Source organism: Cryptomeria japonica, chromosome 10 (assembly GCF_030272615.1).
Source record: "Cryptomeria japonica chromosome 10, Sugi_1.0, whole genome shotgun sequence".
Classification (NCBI taxonomy): domain Eukaryota; kingdom Viridiplantae; phylum Streptophyta; class Pinopsida; order Cupressales; family Cupressaceae; genus Cryptomeria; species Cryptomeria japonica.
The window spans coordinates 158,153,530-158,161,435 of record NC_081414.1 but is presented as its reverse complement, the minus strand read 5'-3'; the positions used below and the strand labels follow the sequence as shown (position 1 = coordinate 158,161,435).

The 7,906-nt window shown below is 34.8% G+C and overlaps 1 protein-coding gene across 3 annotated transcripts in view; it reads left to right on the top strand.

The window, feature by feature from the left end:
- Window positions 1-907: 907 nt before the first annotated feature.
- LOC131057704 (uncharacterized) overlaps window positions 908-7,906 on the top strand; it is a 197,224-nt gene continuing 190,225 nt past the window's right edge. Inside the window, exon 1 of one of the 3 annotated variants that reach the window (XM_059212544.1) lies at window positions 908-1,325. The gene's annotated coding sequence lies outside the window, so the exon portion shown is untranslated. Of the gene's footprint in view, window positions 1,338-7,906 lie in introns of all 3 variants that reach the window. The other 2 variants (XM_057991854.2, XM_057991853.2) reach the window with 2 other exon arrangements.

The following is a 7,906-nucleotide window of genomic DNA, read 5'->3' as shown; positions in this document are numbered from 1 at the left end:
TTTGAGTTACATATTATGCATAAAAATTTGGTTCAATTGACCAATTATACATAACATAATTTATACATACTATAAATGATGTGATATTTGATTAGTATGGAATCAAATTTATGTTCTTAACATCCATATTTAGTCCACTAGAAATCTATATAATATTAAGCAATATTATATTTAATTCTATTAGCTTTATAGAAAAATGGGTAATCTTTGTTTTGATAAATTTTATTTTTTCACATATCTTTATATTTAATATTTAAAACTATATCATTTACTTATATTTTAATAAAATATAAATGAATTAAATTATATTTTATTTATATCAATTTTTTAAGTTTGTATTTTAAAATCTTAAATTTTTAATTTTTTTAAAACTATATTTATAGATATTATATATTCTTTAAAATTATGTGTAAAATATATATTTTTTAAATAGACTAATTTTTACACTTAAATTTATTGTATTGTATATTTTTTAAGTGTTTTTATTAATTTTATATTTTATATTGTAAATCTAAAATTAACATAGAAATTGATGATTTCTATTTTGCAATAAAATTTGCATTTTATATTTTATTCACTTTTAATTTTATATTTTTTACTTAATATAATAATTAACTATAAGAAATAATATTATCTCTTATATTTGATATTTAATTACATTAAAAATTTTTTTTTTCTTTGATTTTTAATTTTTTGATTAAATCTTTTAGGTAATACTTTATATTTCTTTTAAAATAAAAATTACCAAAAAATTGTATTATAATTTACAATTAATTAATTAAGAGAATGCTTTTTCATAAAAAGAATAAATTTCGTCCGTAAGTTTTTTTAAGCGGCAAGTTTGAAATTTTTTTATACATGCGTTTCTCCACCAAAAGCGGCTATACATGAGGACCAAAAAAATAATTAACCTGCAGTTATCCCCCATAAGAAGCTATTTACGAGGGCAAAAATAAATTATTAACCTGCAGTTATCCATGGCATATCATGGCCATCATGTATGATGAGTGCAATTTTGGGGGCTGCGTAGACGTTGCTCAGTGACGGGGTGCCTTCCGAACGCAGGGTGAAGACACAAACACAACACGAACCCGTGGCAAGAGACCGATATCCGGAAATGATAAAGATCGCGTGAGTAGCCCAGATTACACGCAGTGACCAGACCCGTATTTGTTGACTATACCATAAAGGATTAGTGGAGACGAAGTTCGGGAGGGAGCAACAGCACTTTGGCATCGCAGGTGTCTTTCACGCTGCCTACCACGATAACGCTCCGGGGAAGACCAAAGCAACAAGTTTGGCATTACATTACTGCGAACCAACAGGTGCACCTTGAAGTATTTAATCATATGATATTGAATAATGATTGCTCAATCAATGCTTTGTTGATCATTAAGCATGAAAGTTAATTGTGGATGCATGGATTATACCGTTGAATGAAACTCATAGACATTTCAATAACCAACCAGTTAAATTAAATAATACATTTCTGCATATTCTGGACATACACATTTATTTGCAATCAGTCTAGTAAGGAATTTTACATCTTGGGATTGATCTTATCATCTTACCGTAGGGTTTTAGTATTTGTAGAAAATCTGTTTTGTTTTTAGAACAATTCTATCTTTAGCACAAGGAATGGTGAAAGGATCTAAAAAATTCAACTTTCCATTTGTAGAAAGTTTCTTTTTAAGAAAGTTGTTTTCTTAGAGGCAATCGTCAAATTCATCTCCGTAGATAGGTTTCAACAATTTACATAAACTCCAGAAAAAGTTCCCTATATTTCAAATACTCTAGAAGATCTGACAAAGTTAACAAGTCAAATTCATTTTATTTTTTTTAAAATGACTTAAGTGACAAAACTTTCTATTTTCCTAGAGGAGACAAATTCGAGCTTATAGTTAGGTTTTTATTTTTCTTAATTTTTTTAGACTTACTTTTCTTTAAGAGAGTTTTGTTTCCTATTTTCTACAGATAGGGGTAGTGCTGCTTTAAACTGGTACATTTTTGGCATTATTTTATGTGATGCCCCCTTCTCAAGCATAATTTGTTTGAGGACAATTAGCATATTTTCCGAGTCTTTTTGTAGGCTAATTGATGGGTAAAGGAGAACTTCAACTTTCTTGGAGGGCACAGGATTGATCAAGCAATGGTTTTGATCACGGTAGTGAGTTCAAGTGGTCTTGGTAAGCCTCATGATGTTTTTAAAATGTTATACTGTCCATTTGGGAGCTCTCCAAACTTTTTGGAGAAGCATGCTATTTTTAGACAATTGCCAAGTTGCTTCAGTTCATCGTCCTAAATTCTAATCCGTAGTGGCATAATGATATGATCAGAGTTTCATATTTGTCTAATTTTGATGCTTTTCTACGACTTCGGCGATTTATTAAATTATTAAATAAGTATAACTTAAGTTGTCCTTAGGAGGAAATATAAAAAAGGCAACTAAATATAGTTACTTATTTAAAAGTGTTTTAAGTTGTACCTACTGGGGGATGCCTAGGCACAAGGGGGTCTTTTGCACATAATGAATTTTTTGATTTGAAAAAGTCTTTGCGGAGGAAAAATGGAGATTATTATTTTCTCTCTAGAATGCTATAAAAGGAGTTTGAGAGCTCATTGTTGTGGTTAGACTCGATATGATTTTTTTCTTTTGCAATTTTGAGAACCTATGTTCATCTCTGGTTTTCTTGAGAATGAAAACCCTCTTGAAACTACTTGTTTTGGGGATTAAACCCCTCTTAGCTGGTCTTGGTGGTTTCATACAAGAGCCACAACTGTGCCTGCAAGTGAAGTTTCCAATCTTGTTGTTGATAGTGGGTACATTTGATGTGTTTTGATGAGTTGATTTGCGAAGTGTGTTTGATGTTATTTTTAGTGAGTTTCCTTTTTAACAAAATTTAGAGGTGATCCAGATGCTGGGCTGGCCATACTATCCTCTATGTCAGTTGTACTTTGTGGGCCATACCAACTAGAGTTTTCAGATCTTGTTTGAAGTGTTGCTGCAAATAATCTTTGTTCCCTAGTCATACAGATTTGTTCTTGCCGCCTAAGCTGCAGGGAGTGAAGTGTAAAGTTTTAGCAAGCCATACTATTGTGTGGGTTGACTGTACTAACTAGTGAATGGGGTGTGTGAAGTGATGAAGGGGTTCACTTCCTTTAAGGGGCCACACCATATTCACTGGCCATACATGAAATAAACATTTAAGTATATCAGCACTTTATATCAGCACATACAATAGTCAAATTTCTATATTATGTTTGTAGCACATTTGATCTAACCTTGTAATACTCTAGATGTTAGTACCGCCAATGGTCTGAATTTGGCATCTTGTTATAATCACACTCACCACTGAATAAGTGGAAGTGGCTGTAATTGTTGTGATTGCACTCACCATTGAATAAGTAGTGGAAGTGGCTGTGACTGTTGTGATTGCACTCACCACTGAATAAGTGGAAGTGATTGTGTTCTGTAATTGCACACTCCGTTGAATAAGAGAGAAGTGTATGTGCTCATTGTGTTGCACACTCCGCTGAAATAAGTTTGAAGTGTTTTCCTTTCAGTTCTTGCATAACACACTCCATTGAAGAAGTGAAGCTTTGGCTGACATTGATGCCAAGTGTGTTTCTTTCAAATTGCTGCATTATAGATAGATTGTGTGGTCCTATACATTTTATGCTTTTACCTTGGCCATCTTGGGAATTGAGTGATCAAAAAGTGATAAGGACATTGCAGTTTATTTCAGTTAAAAATAAAAAAGGGTGGTAATTACATTTGATCAATCTTGTGCTCTCCAAGAAAGTTGGAGTTCTCCCTTGCACACCAATTAGTCTACAAGAAAACTTGGAAAATAGGCTAATTGTCCTCAAACTGATTATGCTTGAGAAGAGGACATTACAATTTCTTTGTGCACCTCCTTGTACCACCCAGTAGCTTCCAATGAAGGTCATGATCCTGGTGCATTTCTAAGCACCAAAAAAAACCCTTGAAACTGAATTTTGCTCGAACTGGATGAGGAGGATGGGCCATGTATATGCGGGCTGTGACTAGAGCTCACAATGCCTTGCATATACATATCAGATTCTCTTGAAAAATTAGGAGCATTGGCTTCTTGTATAGTTGCTTGTGCCTTTGCCCTCTCCAATTTCTTTTCATCTAGTGTGACGAGAAGGGTCATCATCTCTCGTTTTACCTCTTAGAACCTGCTTCACATGGCTTGGTAGCATGACAAGGAATGCTTGCAAGATGGTATTTGAGTCGATTGATGCCTCTACTAAGCTTCTTCTTGGACCAGGTACAACTAATGGACCCTTGTACTGGTCCTATTATGCCATATTTCTAATTGGGGTTATGGCTCTCGAGGGATCTCCTTCCAATGAGCTGCCTTGCACTCGTTGAATCCGAACCAGATGCAGAGCTAAATGCCATTATGATTATATGTAAACCTACACTATTGATAACAACAAAAAGTAGTGATTAAAAAATATAACAATTTGAAGTTGTGTTGGTATGTGAAGTCAATTTTGTTTATCCAACATTGATTAAATAGTTTATTAAATATAAGCATACACATATTAGAGTTTGTGCCATCTATTTCACTCAAAATCTGTCCATTTGTTTTTTTGATGGTATTAGAGCAAGTGAACCCTTGAAGAAGGTATGCTTAAATAATTGCTGAAGGAGAGGAAAACCAAAGATGAAATTGTTGTGTGAGGGCTGATTATCATGAATGTTAGGTAAGTGCTGATATTATAAATTTGAATTGTTGCTGTTAAATTAAAAATTGTTGACTACAATGGCCTATTGAAGGAACAATTGACATAATTTAAATTGTTCAATCTGTTGTGAAGGGTTGACTGGCTATGAACATGTCTATATTCAAGGGCTAACAAATTTAAAAAAAGACAACACCAAACAGAATAGGGCAGAGCAAGGCCAACTTTCACAAGGAAGAAAGTAGCACAAAGTAGCATCTTGGAATTGTGACAAAAATAATTTGCAGTGCAGTTTCGGTCACTAACCTCAATGATATGGGGTGTGGGGTGACAGATGCAACCTTCTTCAACAAGGATTTGGGGGCATAGTCCTTGAGGTGAAATTTTATGTTAATAAAATAAAATTATAAAATTGACATCTCCAAAGAGAAAATCTAGGTGGTTTATAAAAAAAAAGTCCAAATGAAAAATTAAAGTACACTAACGAATAACATTTTTGGCAAATTTTGGTCATGGTTTTATAACAGAAAAAGTGTGAAAAATGCCTTTTAACTCGCATTTCACTCGCATCAGCATTTTTACCCATTTTTTTACTGTATCAATGCATTTTTCTTGTGTCACGATTTTTCCCCAGGGACTCACTGCATTTTGGTAAGTTTTTGCCAAATAATCGCCCCTTCAAACTTGTGAGTTAAACTTCTAAAAATTCACACAGTAAAAAAAGGAGTATTCAGCAACTTGGCTAGTACTCGTAGAGTTTGCGAATTATGGTTGGTATGCTCCTATATAGTGTTTTGAGTGTATGATAGAGGATTTTAGTTCTGACTTATCAGTTTATCAGCAGAATAAAGTGCTTTTAGACTCTCAGTCAGCCTTTGCTTCATCAACTAGAGGTATATCTTTATGTTGGTGCTTGAATACATTGTTAACCTATGATTTTATGGCTTCAATTTGAATGTTGCAGTAGTCAAGCTTTGTGATCTGACTTTATATCAGCATACATCGGCATGTTTATATTCTCTAACAGAGAAATGGGACTCGCCCGAAATCGCCTAAACTCGGCGAGTCCGGGTCCGAGCCAGGCCAAACGAGTCCCAGGGGCTCAGACTCGGACTCGGCCGAGTCTGGAGGCTAAACTTGCCAGACTCGCCGAGTTGGCGATTTTGGCCCAAAATCGCCAAACTCGGCGAGTCCCGAGCCCTGGACTCGGCCGGCATTGGCAGCAAATAAAAAGTAAAAAAAAAAATAGTTTGTAAAGTTTTTTTAAATCGGTTTTTTAATGTTAATTGTCTTCTAGCCCTAAAAGTGACTTTCATTTCATTCACTTGCAAAAAAAGGAAGAGTCAAGTGAGTTGGGAAGAAAAACAAGGGTGCATAGAAGAAAAACCAGCAAGGAGGAAGCTCAAGTTTTCTTCAATTTTTCACATTGGAGCTACATTGTGTTTCGATTTGGTGCATCAAGAGTTGGATAGGAAGAGTTTGCAGCTCATTTCAAGCTTGTTGTAAGAGGTAAGATTGTTTTTTTTAACATTATTTTGTTTCTTATATGCAAAAATTCCATTTTCTATTAATTTATTTTGAAAGTTTTAAATTTTCTTGCATGCAAGATCTTTTGTATGTTTGTAATTTGTATGTAGCATGTAGTATGTAGTTGTACTATGTAGGGTTTGTAAATTTTTTTTAAAAAAATTGTAGGGTTTGACAAACCCTACAATTTAAAAAAAAAAAAATTTACAAACCCTACTTTAGTTTTTTTGAATGTATGTATTAATTTTATTTTGTATTTGTAATGTTTTATTGCAGCAAACTTCACTTTATTATTTGCCTCAACTTCAACTTTCACAAAACTATCCTAAAATGTCTACTTCGGCTTCTAGACCCCCCATGAGAAAGGACCCTGCTTGGAAATATCATGAGGATTTTCCAGGGCAAGGAAAGGGGCAAACAAAATGTATGTTTTGCAAAACAATATTCCATGGAGGTATATATAGGCTGAAATACCATATTGCTGGTGTGCGTGGACATGATGCCGAACCATGCCTAAAAGCAGTCTCTGAGGCCATACGTGATTGTTATGTAATGGTTGAGGAGATTGAAAGAAAAAAGAAACAAAAGGAGGATCGAGCGGCCATTGGGAGAGAGACAGTTTTAGGAAGAGGGACACAATTAGGTTGTGTTGGAGGCCCTTCTTCCTTACCTCCATATCGTCCCACTCAGTTTGCTACTGCTGGTGCTTCCGTTTCTGCTTCTGCTTCTACAAGTGGCAGTGCCATTGCCACCACCACTTCTCATGCTCCTACCACTAGTAGTCATAGTGGGAATGTTACCATTGGACCTAGGATTCGTAAATCTAGGTTGGATTCCTTCTTTGTGCTTCGCACTACTCCTGGGTCCCAACCGTCGCTTGAGGGCATGGGTTGCAACAAGGAGGTCCATGATGCTGCTAAAATGGCAATTGGCAGGTTTTGGAGCTACAGTTGTATTCCATTCTTTGTAGCCAGGTGAATGTTTTATTTTTATGTTTGATAACTTTGATTGTTTTAATTTTTATACTTAACTTATCTCATTGAATTTTTATACTTAACTTATTTCATTGAGTTTCTTTGTGATAGGTCTCCTTATTGGCAACAAATGGTTGATGCCATTACCATATGCGGGGCGGGGTTCAAAGCCCCTAGTGAGAGTGATTTGAGGGGACCCATTTTGTCTCAAATGGTGGATGATGTGAAAAAGGATTTAGATGAACAACGCCACATATGGACCACTAAAGGTTGCACCATCATGACTGATGGTTGGACGGATAGGAGAAATAGAACTCTCCTTAATTTTCTTGTTTCTTCCGCAGGTGATTGATTAATTTTAGTTTCATATAGTCTTTAATTTTTTATTTTTTATCTAATGGTTTATTGAATGATCATTGACCTAGCTTTATTTTTTTATTTCAGGGGGCACCGTTTTCATCAAGTCCATTGATGCCTCCGCCCATTGCAAGAATGCCACCTACCTATGTGAGCAGATAGAGGAGGTGATTGAAGATGTGGGTGAGGAGAACGTGGTACAGGTGGTGACCGACAATGCAGCAAATTATGTTGCTGCGGGTAAACTTTTGATTACAAACTAATTTTGTTTGCAAATTAATTACTATCTTGTAGTTTGTACCTCCATTAATTACAATTTACAATGCAACAAA